Raw genomic sequence first — 19,885 nt, forward strand, 5'->3', positions numbered from 1 at the left:
CCAGCTTGAGCCAAGGTCGATGGCTTGAGCAAGGGATTACTCAGTCTGCTGAAGGCCCCTGGCAAGCACATATGAGAAAGCAATCAATGAACAACTAAGGTGTCACAACAAAAAACTGATGATTGATGCTTCTCATCTCTCTCCCTTCCTGTCTGTCCTTATGTAGTCCTCTCTCTGACTCTCTGTCTCTGAAAAAAAAAAAAAAAAAAAAAAACAAACCAAAGAAACCCACAACTATTTTCTTACTTTGGGGCACTTGGGTTTTTTCATTCTTTTGCTATTGTAAATAGTGCTACATTGAATGTCCTTCACAGTATTTCAAAAATAAAGAAATCCAGAAAAAGCCTCATCTAACAATACCAGTAAAAAGGGAGTGAAGAAGGGAATGAAAAGTCAAGCTAATAAGCTAAGGACATTAGTGAAAATGGCAGCATCAGAACCCTGAAAATTTCTTTCTTCAATAAAAGCAATAAGCCTGACCAGGTGGTGGTGTAGTGGATAGAATGTCAAACTGGGATGTTGAGGGCTCAGGTTGGAAACCCCTAGGTCGTCAGCTTGAGTGCAGGCTCACCATCTTGAGCATGGAATCACAGACATGACCTCAAGGTCACTAGCTTGAGCCCAAAGATCGCTGGCTTGAGCAAGGGGTCAATGGTTCAACTGAAGCCCTCCCCCTATCAAGGCACTTATGAGAAAGCAATAAATGAACAACTAAAGTGCTGCAACAAGAAGTTGATGCTTCTCCTCTCTCTCCCTTCCTGTTTGTCCCTGCCTATCCCTCCTTTTCTCTTTCTCTTGCTAAAAATAATAATAATAATAATAAAGTAAAATAAAATAAAATAAAATAAAATAAAAGCAATAAGAAAGTTGTCAAAAATCCTCAGAATCTAGAAAATAACCAAAGGCTTACAGCAATTGAGGGAGTATCTATTCAAGAAAAACAGCTGAACCTCAATAATAATAGTGGATTTTGTGGGGTTTTAGCTTGCTCCAGCCTCTGTGCTACACTCCAGAGCCGTGGTAGCCTTAATACTAACATCTCCCACTTGAAATGAAGACCAACAGCCACAAAAGGAACTGGAACTTCTTCAAGGCCTTACTCCTAAAGAATTGTCTTTGTTTAACCTTTCTGGTGGTTCCCTAGAAGAACTCACTTGCCTGTTTGATCAAACAATAGACTAACCAAAAAATACATAGTAATAGGAAAAGCTGGTATGTGAGAAGTCCATGAAAGCACTGAAGAGCTCTGACAAACTCCTAAGAATATAGAAGACTGGGACAATGTGGGACTGTGCATATGCCCAGGCTATGTGTCCATACTCGGGAAAGTTATGAGAATTAGAAGACCCTAAACTAGCACCTCTGTCTGAACTTGAGGATCTGCACAAGAAGGAAATGAGGGCTAAGACAGTGTTCCCAACTAAGTAAAGGCATGCAGAGCTCCTCTACAATGGCCAGGAGATGGGTGAGGAGAGAGAAGATTTATGGAAATTCCAGTTGTCTTCTTTCCATTTAGAAATAAAAAGACTAAAATTCATACAATAATTCATGAAACCCAGAATAGCCAAAACAATCTAAAAATAACTAGACAACTAAATCTTTCAATTTTAAAACATACTACAAATCTACAGTGATCAAAGAACTTTGGTACTAGCATAAGGACAATTCAGTGGGATCTGAAAAACCCTTTTCCAAATTGTGCTGAGACAATTGGATATGAAGTTATATCTTTTGAAATAGCCAGGAGACTTTGTTCTTTTATTATTATTTTAAAATTTTATTGATTTTATTGGGGGGGGGGTATCAACTCTCAGTAGCTGCTTTGGACTGGGCAAACCCGGGGTTTCAAACTGGCAAACTCAGCATTCCAGGTAGACACCTGACCTGTGCCACCACAGGTCAGGTCAGAAGACTATTCTTAACAAGGCCTGCCCTCACGGGAAACTAGTTAACTAGAGCCTAACCTGCTAGGATATTATCAGAACCTTACTGACCTGGTGGAAGGGAACTATAGTACTGAACTCCAGCTCAAATGACCCCCAAGAGGGAAGAACAAATAAGACTCTCTTGCAAAATGTTCCCAGTCCAGAGGCACAGGCTCATTAAAAGACTGAGACCTAACCACAGGAGTATAGGATTCTTCCCATTCTCCTCATACCTTACCACCATATTACTAAGGCCTATCTACAGCAGTCCTTTTGACCTGATACAAAATATCCAGCTCTCAAGAAAAAATTACATGGCATAAAAAAAGAAAAATCACAAATAGAGGGAGTGAACGTTGGAATTATCAGACTGGAAATTTAAAACAATGATTAATATTCTGTGGTTTCTTTCTTTTTAAGTTTATTTTTAGTATGAGTTGACATATATTAGTTTTAGGTGTACAAAATAGCAATTCAACATTTATATACCTTACATACAGTGATAACCACAGTAAGTCACTGTACATAGTTATTACAATAATATTAAACCTACTCCTGTACATAACTCGCCATTTGGATGAAGGAATAAAGATGCTTATAAACACCTGAAACGTTTTTGTACAGGGAAGTAAACCATCAACAAAACAAAAAGATAATCTACTGAGTGAGAAAATATTCACCAATAACACATTAGGTAAGGGGTTAATATCCAAAACATATAAGAGACAGGTAACACCAAAAAAACAAAACAAAGCCTGACCAGGCGGTGGCGCAGTGGATAGAGCATCAGACTGGGATGCAGAGGACCCAGGTTCGAGACCCCAAGGTCGCCAGCTTGAGCGTGGGCTCATCTGGTTTAAGCAAAAGCCCACCAGCTTGAACCCAAGGTCGCTGGCTCCAGCAAGGGGTTACTTGGTATGCTGAAGGCCCACAGTCAAGGCACATATGAGAAAGCAATCGATGAACAACTAAGGTGTTGCAACACGCAATAAAAAACTAATGATAGATGCTTCTCATCTCTCTCCGTTCTTGTCTGTCCCTGTCTATCCCTCTCTCTGACTCACTCTCTGTCTCTGTAAAAAATAAATTTAAAAAAAATAAAATTAAATTAAAAAATTAAAAAAACAAACTCAAACAATCCAATTAAAAAACGAACAGAGGACCTGCATAGACATTTCTCCAAGAGGAGATATAAATGGCCAAGAGATACATGGAAAGATACTCAAAGTCACTTATCATCGGAGAAGTGCAAATTAAAACCATAATGAGATATCACCTCACATCTGTCAGAATGGCTCTCATCAATAAATCAACAAACAAATGTTGGTGAGAATGTAGAGAAAAAGGAACCTTCTTACACTGTTGGTAGAATTGTAAATTAGTACAACCACTATGGAAAACAGTATGGAGATTCCTCAAAAATTTAAAAATAGAAAGAACTACATGATCCAGCAATTTCACTTCTAGGTACTAATTCAAAAACACATTCACCCCTATGCTCATTGCAGCATTAACAACAATTGTCAAGATATGCAAGCAACCTAAATGTCCTTCGATAGATGAATGGATAAAGGTAAAGGCAAAGTGGTACAAGCATGCAGTTTTATATATTTATATAAAATTTTATAGATATAGATAGATTATTTTTGGTATTTTTCTGAAGTGAGAAGCAGGGAGGCAGGCAAACAGACTCCCCGCTTGTGCCCAACCAGCATCTACCTGGCATGCCCATCTGGGGTGTTGCTCCAGTTGCAACCGGAGCCATTTTAGCGCCTGAGGCGGAGGCCAAAAAGCCATCCTCAGGGCCTTACAATAAAATATTACTCGGCCATAAAAAAAGAATGAAATCTTGCCATTTAAGACAATATGAATAGAGCTAAAGGATATGATGCTAGTGAAATAAGTGAGACAGAGAAAGACAAATATCATGATTTTGCTTATATGTGGCATCTAAACAAACAAATGAACAAACTAAACAGAAACAAATCATAGATACATAAAACAAATTGATACTCAACAAATGGGACTGGGGTTGGAGGGATGGGTGAAAAAGGTGAAAGTAATTAAGAAGTACAAATTGCCCATTATGCAAATAGTCATGAGATGTAAATTTTAGCAAAGGGAATATAGTCAATAATACTGTAATAATTATATATGGTGTCACATGGGTACTAAGACTTATCTGGGTGATTACTTCCTGAGGTATATAAATGTCTAATCACTATGTTGTACACCTTAAACTTAATATATTGTATGTCAACTGTAATTTAAAAATAAATTTTTTAAAAATATAGGAAATGAATCTGAAAGATTATACCTAAAAATATACAATTGTTATAGAAGTAATTTAGATTCTGAGAGACTCTTTTTTAGGCAACTCATTATATTTTTCTTCACTAAATAGCAAACTCATAAGAACAAGTACCTCACAATACAGATTATGTATCATTACTACATATGCCTCCTCTAAAATGTCCAGGCCACTCCTAAATGTACCCTCAATGAAATCACTGAATTCACCAGGCATCTATTTATAGTTATTCAGAAATTGAGCATTTGTTATTATTTTAGTTTATTCAATCATTCAACACAGTATTACTGAAAACCAATCTTTCTAACAAAATACTCTAGAAGTGCTGTTTCCCCCAAGTACTCTCATGCTACAGAAAACAACAACTTTATTGTCAGGTACCAACATGGGAAGCGAGAAACAAAAACAGTTTTAACACTATCCCTACCCCTGAATGGTTATGATCTAATTGAAAATACAGACAAATAAATTATCACAAATTAACTGCCTTAAATGAGATATCTACTAGGTGCTAAGAGAACAATGTGAAAGAAATGCAAACTCAGCCTGAGATGGTTAGGGAAGATTTACAAGAGGGTAAATACTAAGCCAAATTGAGGCCAAAGTGAAAAGGGAACTAAAGGCAGACAGAAAGAATGTAGAAAGGCTTACACATGAACCCTGGTGGTAGAGCGTCAGCCTGGAGTGTGGATATCCTGGGTTTGATTCCTAGTTAGGGCACACAGCAGAAGCTCCCATCTGCTTCTCCACCCCTCCATCTCTCACTTCTTTCTCTCTCTTCCCTTCCTGCAGACATGGCTTGTTTAAATCAAGTTGGCCTAGGGTGCTGAGGATGGCTCTATGGCCTCCACCTCAGGTGCTAAGAAAAGCTTGGTGGTTGAGCAACAGAACAATTCCCCATATGGGCAGAAAAATCACCCCCTAGTGGGCTTCCCAGCTGAATCCCGGCCAGGGGTGCACGTGGGAGTCTGTCTCTGCCTCCCCTCCTCGCACTGAATAAACAAAAATAAATATTTAAATAAAGATGATCTATTAATTGAGGAATAGTTTATTTTCCAATTCATATCTTTGACTACCAAGAAACATTTCTTCATGTTTATCATTTTGTCTTCGTAAACCATTTTATTTCCCAGATTTTCCTAATTCCAATGTCTCCTCATGCTCCTCATAGCTTTTCTGCTCACTCTTTCTCACATTTCTTAGCTCCTCTCAAGTTCTCCTTTTTAATTTATCATACTCTCACTATAACTTTCCCTGGCTCTCTATTCTCCCAAAATATGACACATTACAAAAACAAAAGATATCTGGGCTAAGAAAAAAGACCTAAAATTCATAACCAAAAAGTGATTTAGAAAATAATATATGCAAATGAAGAATACAATGGCTTGAGACACAATTTTGATATTTCTCAATGTGCAGTATTAAAGTAGTTTTGTTATTCCACTATTTTCATATGGAATTTCATCCATGACACAAAACAAATATGAATAGCGAAATGTATTCAAATTTTTCCTGCTACCTCGTTATTAACGTACTACTAAAGTTTCCCAGTACTAAACATAACTATACTTGGTAATAGCTCAGTTGACAGCAAATGCAGAGTGTTTACTGTTGTATTTGGACTAGTGCCTGGAGTTAGTGTGAAATGAGGACATTCCCACTGCTGAGTTTTTTTCTGCTATGTCATCAGCTCACATCTGCTATAGGATAACATTTCCAACACAACAGCGAAAGCAACCAAAACATGTTTTCTTATTAACTTGCTGAAAGTTTCAAGTCTGTTGATCACCAGTATAAACTTCTAAATTGTTCATTAATAGCATGTAAAAAATAAAGTTATACTTACTGATACTGTAATATATGTCACAGGCTTTAAAGTCAAGAAATTCTGAGTCTGTATTGATTAAAAATCTCAATCTAAAAAGTTTAATTTAGAATTACTATAATATTGAATATAATTATCCTAAAATTAAAATGAAATCTATAAAAAGAGAAAATCCCTGTTGCTCTTAATGGACTCTAAACATATAAACTTCAGATATTTAAGGAGAAATAAGTAACAGTATAAATATTGATAGTAGTCTGTTTTACAATACTGTAATAAAAATATGTCACTTGCAGTTTGGAAAGTAAAACCTGTTATTATCCCCCTACCCCCAAAATGCTAGAGGATCCCACTGCATCATCCGCTGAGTTAATGTTAAACAGAATAGTATAAAACACATTTGGACTTTTGGTTAAATATGTCTCACCACCTGTATTTACTGCTGCTTTTTCACAAACTACTGTTTATTAAAAAGGTGTTTTGCTTTTTCTTAAAGTCATAAACTTAGAAGGACAAGTGAGAGGACAAAAAAGCAACAACATTTTGGAAGTTGAAAACCAGAAGGCTAAGTAGTAACTAATTTAGAAAACCAGAGAAAATTTAAGCTCTGCTAGTAATCATAAGCAAAGGAGTAGGCTTATTTCCTTCCATAGAACCATGAAAAAGCTTAGAAATTAGAGGCACTGAGTGCAGGTGGTGCTGAAAATAGAAGAATTGGTCAAAAGTCTGTATATAGAATAGTGAAAACCCTCCTGACCAGGCGGTGGTGCAGTGGATAGAGCGTTGGACTGGGATGCGGAGGACCCAGGTTCGAGACCCTGAGGTCGCCAGCATGAGCACAGGCTCATCTGGTTTGAGCAAGAAAAAAGCTCACCAGCTTGGACCCAAGGTTGCTGGCTTGAGCAAGGGGTTACTCAGTGTACTATTAGTCCCCCAGTCAAGGCACATATGAGAAAGCAATCAATGGACAACTAACGTGTCACAACGAAAAACTGATGATTGATGCTTCTCATCTCTCTCCGTTCCTATCTGTCTGTCCCTATCTATCCCTCTCTCTGTCACACAAAAAAAAGAAAAAGAAAAAACTTAAAAATATAACAAACGGGGATTTCTTAATCAGCCACTCCAACCAAATCACCACACAGTAACACTTAACAGTTCACAAATTTTGCCCTTGCACAGACAGCCAAATTTTCAATCTACTTTTCAGTACATTCTTCTAATTTTTTTTTTTTGTATTTTTCTGAAGCTGGAAACGGGAAGAGACAGACAGACAGACAGACTCCCGCATGCGCCCAACCGGGATCCACCCGGCACGCCCACCAGGGGGCGACGCTCTGCCCACCAGGGGGCGATGCTCTGCCCATCCAGGGCGTCGCTTGGCTGCGACCAGAGCCACTCTAGCGCCTGGGGCAGAGGCCAAGGAGCCATCTCCAGCACCCGGGCCATCTTTGCTCCAATGGAGCTTCGGCTGCAGGAGGGGAAGAGAAAGACAGAGAGGAAGGAGAGGGGGAGGGGTGGAGAAGCAGATGGGCGCTTCTCCTGTGTGCCCTGGCCGGGAATCAAACCCAGGACCTCTGCACACCAGGCCGACGCTCTACCACTGAGCCAACCGGCCAGGGCCCTTTCTTCTAAATTTTTTTTTTTTTTTTTTTTTTTGTATTTTTCTGAAGCTGGATAAGGGGAGAAGTCAGTCAGACAGACTCCCGCATGCCCCCGACCGGGATCCACCAGGCACGCCCACCAGAGGGCGATGCTCTGCCCCTCCGGGGCATCGCTCTGCCGCGACCAGAGCCACTCTAGCGCCTGGGGCAGAGGCCAAGGAGCCATCCCCAGCGCCCGGGCCATCTTTGCTCCAATGGAGCCTTGGCTGCGGGAGGGGAAGAGAGAGACAGAGTGGAAGGAGGCTCGGGGGTGGAGAAGCAAATGGGCGCTTCTCCTATGTGCCTTGGCCGGGAATCGAACCCAGGTCCCCCGCATGCCAGGCCGACGCTCTACCGCTGAGCCAACCGGCCAAGGCCTTTTTTTTTTTTATTTAATTCATTTTTTTTTTTTTTTAGAGAGAGGAGAGGGAGAGACAGAGAGAGAGAAGGGGGGGAGGAGCTAGAAGCATCAACTCCCATATGTGCCTTGACCAGGAAAGCCCAGGGTTTCGAACTGGCGACCTCAGCATTTCCAGGTCGACGCTTTATCCACTGCACCACAACAGGTCAGGCCCTTTCTTCTAAATTTAAGTGGACAAATCTCCAGACATTTATGGAAAGCCTAGAGGCAAAACAAAACAAAACAACAAAAACCCAGAATTCACCTTGAAACGAAAACTAAACAAAACAATAAAACATCAAAAACAACAATAGTCTCAAAATGTTAACAAAGATATGGAATCCACCTGAACTGTGGTAGCACAGTGAAAACAGTGTCAACCTGGAATGCTGAAATCGCTGGTTTGAAACCATGGGCTTGCCCAGTCAAGGCACATACAAGAAGCAACAATTATGGATTGATGCTTCCTGTTCCTTCCCCCATCTTTTTTTCTCCCTAAAATCAATAAATAAAATCTTAAAAGAAAAAAAAAAGATATGAAATCCATAAAATAAAGAGGCCCAAAAAGTGCAGAATAACAAGCAAGGCTTTTTTTTTTTTTAATTAGAAGATGGGAGATAGTGAGACAGTCTTGCATGTGCCTCAACCAGGATCCACCTGGCAACCCATCATAGGCCAATGTTTGACTCAACAGAGCTATTTTTAGCACCTAACGCTAATACTCAGACTAACCAGCTATACTCAGCACCCAAGGCCAACACTCAAACCAATCGAGCCACTGGCTGTGAGAGGGAAAAAGGGAGAGAATGGGGAGTGGGAGGAGAAGAGAAACAGATGGTTTGCCCAGATTGGGAATTGAACCCTAAACGTCCATATGCCAGTCTGACGCTCTATCCACTAAGCCAGCTGGCCAGAGCCACAAGGCTTTTGAAAAATTAAAACTATGATAACAAAGAGGAAATGAACACATGCATATATCTGTGTGAAGGCTATAAAACAGAACTACAGATACCTTCCAAAGAATAGAATAAGAAAACAAATGTAAAAAATAAAGAGAAAAAATAATTAGAAGACCAGTTTAGGAAGGTCAACACTTATATAACTGTAATTTTTAAAAGACAATACAGAGGAGAAAGTAAGAAAAATTTCTAAAACTAAAGTACACAAGTAGACAGAATCTACTAATGATCAACACAATGAATGAAAACTGCAAGGCATATCATTGTGAAATTTCAGAATACTGGGGACAAAGGAAAGAGCCTATATGATTCCACAGAGTGGGGTTATGTATCAATTATATCTCAATAAACTGGGGGGAGGGACGAACGGGAGATTCACAAAGAAAAAAGTAAACTTATCACATAAGACTTCTCAACAACAGCACTGGAAGCAAGAAGACAATGCCTTCAAACTTTTGAGGAAAAATTATTTTAAACCTCTAACTACTCTAACTCAGAAAAACTATCATTCAGTTATTAAAACCAAATAAAAGTAGTTTTAAATATATGAGGGCACAAAAAAAGGTCATAATTATGTACAAGAACCTAAAAGAATCTTGAAAGTATTACAATCAATAAGTAATTTAGCAAAGGTCACCAAATATAAAGTAATCATACAAACAAAAATCAAAAAGGTCATCAATATTCTAAGCAACAAATATTTCAAACATAAAAAAAATCTTTACGGGGAGAGACAGTCAGACAGACTCCCGCATGCGCCCGACCGGGATCCACCCGGCATGCCCACCAGGGGGCGATGCTCTGCCCCTCCGGGGCGTCGCTCTGCCGCGACCAGAGCCACTCTAGCGCCTGGGGCAGAGGCCAAGGAGCCATCCCCAGCGCCCGGGCCATCTTTGCTCCAATGGAGCCTTGGCTGCGGGAGAGGAAGAGAGAGACAGAGAGGAAGGAGGGGGGAGGGTGGAGAAGCAAATGGGCGCTTCTCCTATGTGCCCTGGTCCCCTGCACGCCAGGCCGACGCTCTACTGCTGAGCCAACCGGCCAGGGCCAAAAAAAATCTTAATACTATTTACAGTAGCATTAAAAAAAATACCTGTAGCAGCATTATAATAGACAAGACATGGAAACAATATGTCCATAAACAGGTGAATAAAATGTGGTGTGTAGGAATATAATTCAGTCATTTAAAAAAGAAAGAACCCTGGCCGGTTGGCTCAGTGGTAGAGTGTCAGCCTGGCATGCAGGAGTTCCGGGTTTGATTCCCGGCCAGGGCACACAGGAGAAGCACCCATCTGCTTCTCCACCCCTCCCCCTCTCCTTCCTCTGTCTCTCTCTTCCCCTCCCGCAGCCGAAGCTCCATTGGAGCAAAGTTGGCTCCAGAGCTGAGGATGGCTCCATGGCCTCTGCCTCAGGTGCTAGAATGGCTCTGGTTGCTACAGAGAAACGCCCCAGATGGGCACAGCATCGCCCCCTGGTGTGCGTGCCGGGTGGATCCCGGTTGGGCACATGCAGGAGTCTGTCTGACTGCCTCCCCATTTCCAACTTCAGAAAAATACAATAAATAAATAAGAAAATGCTGCCATTTGCAAAAACATAGACTAAATTTGAGAGCACTGTGCTAAGTCAAATAAAAAATAACCACCAACGCCATGGATACGAAGAAGAGGTTGATGACTGCCTGATGCGGGAAGGAGGGGGAAGACAAAAGGTACAAACTTCCAATAATAAGTTCTGGGAATATAATGTACAGCATGGTGACTATAGTGAACAATATTGTGTTGTCCATTTGTGAGAGAATAGATTTAAAAGATGTGTGTGATCTCTGTACTGATAACTATAAATAAAAAACGTAACACACACACACACACACACACACACACACACGTCACACACCTATAGATTGAAAGTCTCAATATTATTAAGTTGTCCACTGTATCCCTTGATCTCGAGATGGAAGACAATTCAAAAAAATTTCCAGTAGGTTTTCTGTGGAAATCAACAAGCTGATACTAAAATTTATGTGGAAAATGCATAGGTCACAGAACAGCCAAAACAACCTGAAAAATAACAATAAAGTTGTAAACATTCACTACTAGACTTCAAGACTTACCATATGCTATAGCTAAGTAAGACTGTTATTTGTACAAGGCTAGAAAAACAAACATAACAGAAGAGTGTGCAGAAATAGAAACATATAAGACCACCTACTTTACAACCAAGACAGCATTGCAATTCAGTGGGAGACAGGATAGTCTTTTCAACAAATGATACTGGAGCAGTTATTAGATATCCACATTGAAAATCACTTTGACCCCGGCACATAATTTACTGATGAATCATAAACCTAAGTTCAAAACTAAAACTATAGTTTCCAAACAAAATCATGAAAGAATATCTTCATGCTACTGGTCCTAGCAGAGAAGAAATAAAAGGCATCCAAATTGGAAATAAAGAAGTGAAATTATCCCTGTCTGCCAACAATGATCTTGAAGACTTGGATGATTCCTCATAAAATAAAAACTGTTAGAATAGCCTGGCCTGTGGTGGCACAGTAGATAGTCAACCTGGAATACTAAGGTTGCCGGTTCAAAACCCTGGACTTGCCTAGTCAAGGCACATATGACAAACAGACAATAAACAACTAAAGTAAAGCAACTATGAGTTGATACTTCTCACTCCTTTCTCCTCTCTGTAAAATCAATAAATAAAATCTTAAAAAAGAAAAGTTAGAATAAACATATTCAGCAATATTGAAGGATACAAATCATCCAAAAACCAGTTGCCAAAAACAGGTTGCATTTCTATACAATAACAATTTTTCCATAAAGTAAACCAAGAAAACAATTCCATTTATAAAGGCATCAGAAAGCATCAGTATAGCAAAGAATAACATCAAAATAAAATACTTAAGAATATACTAAACCAAGGAAGTAAAAGAATTGTACACTGAAAACTACAACATGTTGTTAAAATTAAAGACAACACAAATAACTGAAGAGACACCCGTGGCTCATGGGTCAGAATTAATTTTTTTTATATATTTTTTTAATTATTTTATTTTATTTTATTTATTCATTTTAGAGAGGAGAGAGAGAGAGGAGAGAGACAGAGAGAGAGAAGGGGGGAGGAGCTGGAAGCATCAACTCCCATATGTGCCTTGACCAGGCAAGCCGAGGGTTTCGAACCAGCGACCTTAGCATTTCCAGGTCGATGCTTTATCCACAGCGCCACCACAAGTCAGGCCAGAATTAATATTTTTAAGATATCAATACTACCTGTATGGCCAGTAGCCAGGGCCGCCATCAAAGCAACGCGACCCATGCAGGTTCACATTGGATTCGGACAGTCGGTAAAGAAACAACAGAGCCAAAAACTGATGAGCCATTTTCTTTTTTTTTTTTTTTTAATTTTTTTTTTTTTTTAGTTTTATTTTATTTATTCATTTTAGAGAGGAGAGAGAAAGGAAGAGAGGGAGACAGAGAGGGAGAGAGGGAGAGAGAAGGTGGGGAGGAGCTGGAAGCATCAACTTCCATATGTGCCTTGACCAGGCAAGCCCAGGGTTTCGAACCGGCGACCTCAGCATTTCCAGGTCGACGCTTTATCCACTGTGCCACCACAGGTCAGGCATGAGCCATTTTCTTTAATTCTAGCTTGCACCCGGCAGGCAAGTAAAAATACACACTGGGCTCCAAAACCCACTCACATTCAGTGCTCACAAAGCCACAGACTTATCCGAGTTTCCTAGAATCAAAGGTTTCTAGCTCACAAGCCTTATTCTCCTCAGTTCCCCATCTCCTTCCTTATCCCAGATACAAACTGCACAAACTGGCTTCTCACTCAGCACTCCGCCATCTTGGCTGCTTCTCCTGGCCTACTCCACGTGGCCTTTTTCTGCTCTCTGCTCTGCTCCCTCTGATCTCTCATGCTAATCATCCCAGGAACCAAGAGAGCAAGCTCTCATTCTGCCCCATTTTATAGTGTAGATTCCAAACCTTTAATCCAATATACAAAATAGGGAAGTCTCTAATACAAAGACACTTCTCTGAGGCATGATTGGATTGTACCGCCTCACATCAAAACGGGTGGGAAAGGCTTAATCCCAAAACCAAGCCCCAGGCTACAATGATCCTGCCTGCCCACAGAGACACACATTAATCACCTGGGCAACGGCCTCCACGTGGGCAGCGGCGCCATCTTTAACAAAGTGAGCATAATACATTTTATCTGCCCAACACTACCCAAAGTGATCTATAGAGTCAATGAAATCCTTATAAAAATTCCAATTATGGGCCCTGGCCGGTTGGCTCAGTGGTAGAGCGTCGGCCTGGCATGCGGGGGACCCGGGTTCGATTTCCGGCCAGGGCACATAGGAGAAGCGCCCATTTGCTTCTCCACTCCCCCCTCCTTCCTCTCTGTCTCTCTCTTCCCCTCCCGCAGCCAAGGCTCCATTGGAGCAAAGATGGCCCGGGTGCTAGAGTGGCTCTGGTCGCGGCAGAGCGACGCCCTGGAGGGGCAGAGCGTCGCCCCTGGTAGGCGTGCTGGGTGGATCCCGGTCGGGCGCATGCGGGAGTCTGTCTGACTGTCTCTCCCCGTTTCCAGCTTCAGAAAAATACAAAAAAAAAAAAAAAAAATTCCAATTATGATTTTTACAAAAATAGAAAAAAAAATCCTAAAATGCATATGAAATCTCAAGAGACACCAAACAGCCAAAACATTTTTTTTTTCCGAGAGATAGACAGGAAGGGAGAGATGAGAAGCATCAAATCATAGTTGTAGCATCTTAGTTATTCATTGATTGCTTTCTCATACATGCTTCCACCAGGGACTACAGCCACTGATGAGTGCATCCCTTGCTCAAGCAGGGTGAGCCCACACTCAAGATGGCGACCTGGGCCCTCAGTGTCCCAGGCCAACACTATATCTACTGCGCCACTGCCGGGTCAGGCTAGCCAAAACAATCTTAAAAAACAAGTTTGGAAGTCTCATACTTCCTGATGTCAAAACTTACTATATAAAGTGATGGCCAAATAAGTTTGTAAAATTTGTAGTTTTTGAGTTTGCTCCCTTTTAGTGTTAAAAAACGGCGCTGGGCAGCACCAGGTATGTGATCTGTGAAACTGCAAATTACCTGACTGCTTGGGAAGGGCCACTGTCTTGCTAATATGTGCTGGAAGAGAGAGAAGCCATGTTTGCAGAGTGAGAGCAAAGAGAATGCAGGGTGCTGAAGAAGCCAGTTTGTGCAGAAAGTTTGAAGGAGATGGGAACAGAGGTAGGGGCTTTTGCAAGCTCCGCTGAGACTGATGAGGCCTTTAATTCTAGGAAAAAGCAGCGAAGATTCTCCTGGTTGTAGAACCAGAGAATGTGTCAGTGGCTTTGTGAGCTCTGACTGAATGAAGAGGGAAGTGTTTTTTCTCTGTGTTGCTCATCGGCCTGTGCGAGTCTTGAATAAAGGAATGGCCCACCATTTTTTGGATCCACTGTTTATTGTCTGGCCAAATCCAATGAGAACCTGTATGTGAATGACCATGACGGTGGTGACTACTGGCCATACATAAAGCTAGGGTAATCAAGACAATGTGATATTAGCATAAAGATAGACATACACATTAGTGGAAAAAAATAGAGAAATAAAAAAATGTTCAAATGATTTTTGACAAGGTGCCAAGACTAATAAAGAAGGAACGTTCTTTTCAACAAATGATGATGGGAAAACTGGGTATCTACATGGAAAAAAATGAAGTTGGACCCTTACCTTATATGATATATAAAATAACTCAATGGATCAAAGACATAAATTATAAAAATCATAAAAGAAACCAGGAGGAAAGATTCATAACATGGGAGTTAGCAATATTTCTAGGATATATCAAAAGCACATCAAAAATAACAATGAGAAAAAAACTGGACATCAAAATTAAAAACATTTATATCAAATGTTACTACCAACAGAGTGAAAAGGTAACCCACAGACTGGGAGAAAATATTTGCAAATCATGTATCTGATAAGGAGTTAATATCTAGAATATATACTGAACTACAACTAAAAAACAACAAAGCAATTAAAAACTAGACAAAGAACTTGAACAGACATTTCTACAAAGAAAATATACAAATGGTCAATAAGCATATGAAAAAGTGCTCAACATCAATAGTCATTAGGGAAAAGTAAATCAAAACCACAATGAGATACCTACCACTTTATACCCATTAGGGACGGCAATTATCAAAACAAACAAAACAAAATAAATCTTGGCAAGGAAACATTGTTTGGGGCTGGGAGGAATGTCAAATGGTGCAGCTGCTATGGAAACAATGCCGTAGTTCCTCAAAAAAATTAAAAATAGAATAACTATATTATGCACCAACACAGATATGAGCACACCCAGGATTCGTAACAGCCAAATGGCGAAGGCAACCCAAGTATCTACCAATGAATAAACAAAATGTGGTATAAACATACTATGAAATATTATTCTGATTTATTTTTATTTTTATTTTTTTACAGAGACAGAGAGAGAGTCAGAGAGAGGGATAGGCAGGGACTGGCAGACAGGAATGGAGAAAGATGAGAAGCATCAATCATCAGTTTTTCGTTGCAACACCTTAGTTCAGGGGTCCCCAAACATTTTACACAGGGGGCCAGTTCATTGTCCCTCAGACCATTGGAGGGCCAGAATATAAAAAAAAACTATGAACAAATCCCTATGCACACTGCACATATCTTATTTTAAAGTAAAAAAACAAAACAGGAACAAATACAATATTTAAAATAAAGTACAAGTAAATTTAAATCAACAAACTGACCAGTATTTCAATGGGAACTATGGGCCTGCTTTTGGCTAATGAGATGGTCAGTGTGCTCCTCTCACTGACCACCAATGAAAGAGGTGCCCCTTCCACCGAATAAATGGCCTCAAGGGGCTGCATGCGGCCCACGGGTCACAGTTTGGGGACCCTTGCCTTAGTTGTTCACTGATTGCTTTCTCATATGTGCCTTGACTGTGGGACTACAGCAGACTGAGTAACCCCTTGCTCGAGCCAGTGACCTTGGGTCCAAGCTGATGAGATCTGCTCAAACCACATGAGCCCACACTCAAGCTGGCGACCTCAGGGTCTCGAACCCTGGTCTTCTGCATCCCAGTCCTACGCTCTATCCACTGCACCACTGCGTGGTCAGGCTTATTCTGCTTTAAAAAGGAAAAAATTACAAGCACTGATGACCCATAAAGATATATTATCTTAAGTGAAATAAGCCAAATACCGTATGATTCTACTTATATGAGTTACCTGGAATGGTCAATCCAGAGACAGAATGGTGGCCAGGGGCTGGGGAGAGGTGAGAATAGGGAGTTATTGTTTAATGGTTTGGGATTTCAGTTTCACAAGATGAAAAATGTTTGGGAAATAAAATGGTGGTGAGTGTTACACAACAATGTGAATGTACTTAATGCCACTGAACTATACACTTACATATATTTTAACACAAACACATTATCTTCATGATATTCGATTAGGCAAAATTCTTCAATAGAACATAAAAGGTACTAACCACAGAAGAAACATAAATTTGACTTCTTTTTTTTTTTGTATTTTTCTGAAGCTGGAAACGGGGAGACAGTCAGACAGACTTCCGCATGCGCCCGACCGGGATCCACCCGGCACGCCCACCAGGGGCAACGCTCTGCCCACCAGGGGGCGATGCTCTGCCCCTCCGGGGCATCACTCTGCCGCGACCAGAGCCACTCTAGCGCCTGGGGCAGAGGCCAAGGAGCCATCCCCAGCGCCCGGGCCATCTTTGCTCCAGTGGAGCCTCTGCTGCGGGAGGGGAAGAGAGAGACAGAGAGGAAGGAGGGGGAGGGGTGGAGAGGCAGATGGGCGCTTCTCCTGTGTACCCTGGCTGGGAATCGAACCCGGGACCTCTGCACGCCAGGCCGACGTTCTACCACTGAGCCAACCGGCCAGGGCCATATGACTTCCTTTTTTTTTTTTTTTTTAATTTTATTTTATTTTTTTATTTTATTTTTTTCATTTTTCTGAAGCTGGAAACAGGGAGAGACAGTCAGACAGACTCCAGCATGCGCCCGACCGGGATCCACCCGGCACGCCCACCATGGGGTGACACTCTGCCCACCAGGGGGCGATGCTCTGCCCATCCTGGGCGTCGCCATATTGCGACCAGAGCCACTCTAGCGCCTGAGGCAGAGGCCACAGAGCCATCCCCAGCGCCCGGGCCATCTTTGCTCCAATGGAGCCTCGGCTGTGGGAGGGGAAGAGAGAGACAGAGAGGAAGGCGCGGCGGAGGGGTGGAGAAGCAAATGGGCGCTTCTCCTATGTGCCCTGGCCGGGAATCGAACCCGGGTCCTCCGCACGCTAGGCCGACGCTCTACCGCTGAGCCAACCGGCCAGGGCTATGACTTCTTTAAAAAAAGAACTTTTACTTGATCAGGAGGTGTCACTGTGGATAAAGTGTAGGCCTGAAATGCAGAGGACCCTGGTTCGAAACCCCAATGTCACTGGCTTGAGCATGGCTCACCAGCTTGAGTGCAGGGTCACTGGCTTGAACGTGGGATCATAGACATGACCCCATGGTTACTGGCATGAGCCCAAGGTCAGTGGCTTGAGCAAGGGGTCACTTGCTCTGCAGGAGCCCTTCCCTCCCAGTCAAGGCACATATGAGAAAGCAATCAATGAACAACTATGGAGGTGCAACAAAGAATTGATGCTTCTCTCTTCCTTCTTATCTGTCTGTCTCTATCAGTCCCTCTGTCACCACCACCCCCAAAAAATCCATTTGTAGATATATACCCAACAGAAGGTTTATATTTTCACCAAAACACATGAACTGAAAGGTTCATGGTAGCAACAGTCATACAAAGTTTGTAACTACCCAAATGGCCATAAATAGTTGAGTAGGTAAAGTAGAAGTGATTTAATAGAATGCTATTATTAGCAATGAGAATAAAAGATCTAAAACTAGGCCCTGGCTGGTTGGCTCAGCGGTAGAGCGTCGGCCTGGCGTGCGGGGGACCTGGGTTCGATTCCCAGCCAGGGCACATAGGAGAAGCGCCCATTTGCTTCTCCACCCCCCCCTCTCTTTCCTCTCTGTCTCTCTCTTCCCCTCCCGCAGCCAAGGCTCCATTGGAGCAAAGATGGCCCGGGCGCTGGGGATGGCTCCTTGGCCTCTGCCCCAGGCGCTAGAGTGGCTCTGGTCACGGCAGAGCGACGCCCCGGAAGGGCAGAGCATCGCCCCCTGGTGGGCAGAGCTTCGCCCCTGGTGGGCGTGCCAGGTGGATCCCGGTCGGGCGCATGCGGGAGTCTGTCTGACTGTCTCTCCCCGTTTCCAGCTTCAGAAAAATACAAAAAAAAAAAAAAGAAACAAACAAAAAAAAGATCTAAAACTACACATAACAATATGAATACAATACATAAACATAGCTTTGAAAGAAGCCAGACACAAAGAAGATTCATGCTATATGAATTAACTTATAATAAAATTCAAGAACAGGCAAAACTAACCTATGCTGTTAGAAATTAGAATTATTCGGCCCTGGCCGGTTGGCTCAGCGGTAGAGCGTCGGCCTGGCGTGTGGGGGACCCGGGTTCGATTCCCGGCCAGGGCACATAGGAGAGGCGCCCATTTGCTTCTCCACCCCCCCTTCCTTCCTCTCTGTCTCTCTCTTCCCCTCCCGCAGCCAAGGCTCCATTGGAGCAAAGATGGCCTGGGCGCTGGGGATGGCTCCTTGGCCTCTGCCCCAGTCGCTGGAGTGGCTCTGGTCGCGGCAGAGTGACGCCCCAGAGGGGCAGAACATCGCCCCCTGGTGGGCAGAGCTTTGCCCCTGGTGGGCGTGCCGGGTGGATCCCGGTCGGGCGCATGCGGGAGTCTGTCTGACTGTCTCTCCCCGTTTCTAGCTTCAGGAAAAAAAAGAAAAGAAAAAAAGAAATTAGAATTATTCCATGGAGTAGGAAGACAGTTCTGGAAGGAAACACAAGAAAGGGCTGTCTTATGGTGCTAGTAACAGTCTTTTCCTTGATCTGGCTATTTCAAAATATATGGTTTTCCAGTTTGTGAAAATTCATTAAGCTGTGTCCTTACGACATATGTACTTCTAGCAGAGTTCAGAGATAAATTACTGATAAGTACTTTAGAATACTATGTAAATGGGACAAGAAGGTCTATCAGCTCCACCAGAAACAAACAATGCAAAATGGCTCAACTGAGATCATTATTTATTGTAGTCATCTTAAAACAATGAAAATTAATCTAAACCAAAATTATAACTAAATGTTCAGGATGAGAGAAATAATGAGTGTGTTTATGGGATGCAGTGCTACCATAATGCAAGAAAGTTTCACTTTCCCTAGTAAAAAGGCAATAGTTAATAAAAAACTAAAAATAACAAAGGGATGGCCCTGGCCAGTTGGCTCAGTGGTATAGTGTTGGCCTGGCATGTAAAAGTCCCAGGTTCGATTCCCAGCCAGGGCACACAGGAGAGGCGCCCATCTGCTTCTTCACCCTTCCTCTTCTCCTTGTCTCTGTCTCTCTCTTCCCCTCCCGCAGCCAAGGCTCCATTGGAGCAAAGTTGGCCCTTTTGCTGAGGATGGCTCCATGGCCTTCGCCTCAGGCTCTAGAATGGCTCCGATTGCAATGGAGCAACACCCCAGATGGGCAGAGTATCAACCCCTGATGGGCATGCCAGGTGGATCCCAGTCGGGCACATACAGGAGTCTGTGTGCACCCCCCACCCCTGTATGTCTCACTTTGGAAAAATACCAAATAAATAAATAAATAAATAAATAAATAAATAAATAAATAAATAAATAACAA

The 19,885-nt window shown here is 42.1% G+C and overlaps 1 protein-coding gene across 1 annotated transcript in view; it reads right to left on the reverse strand.

The window, feature by feature from the left end:
* The window catches only part of UBE2R2 (ubiquitin conjugating enzyme E2 R2), a 128,285-nt gene that overhangs the window by 38,075 nt on the left and 70,325 nt on the right, over nucleotides 1–19,885 (reverse strand). The window lies entirely within an intron of this gene.

Source organism: Saccopteryx leptura, chromosome 2 (assembly GCF_036850995.1).
Source record: "Saccopteryx leptura isolate mSacLep1 chromosome 2, mSacLep1_pri_phased_curated, whole genome shotgun sequence".
NCBI classification, from domain to species: Eukaryota; Metazoa; Chordata; class Mammalia; order Chiroptera; family Emballonuridae; genus Saccopteryx; species Saccopteryx leptura.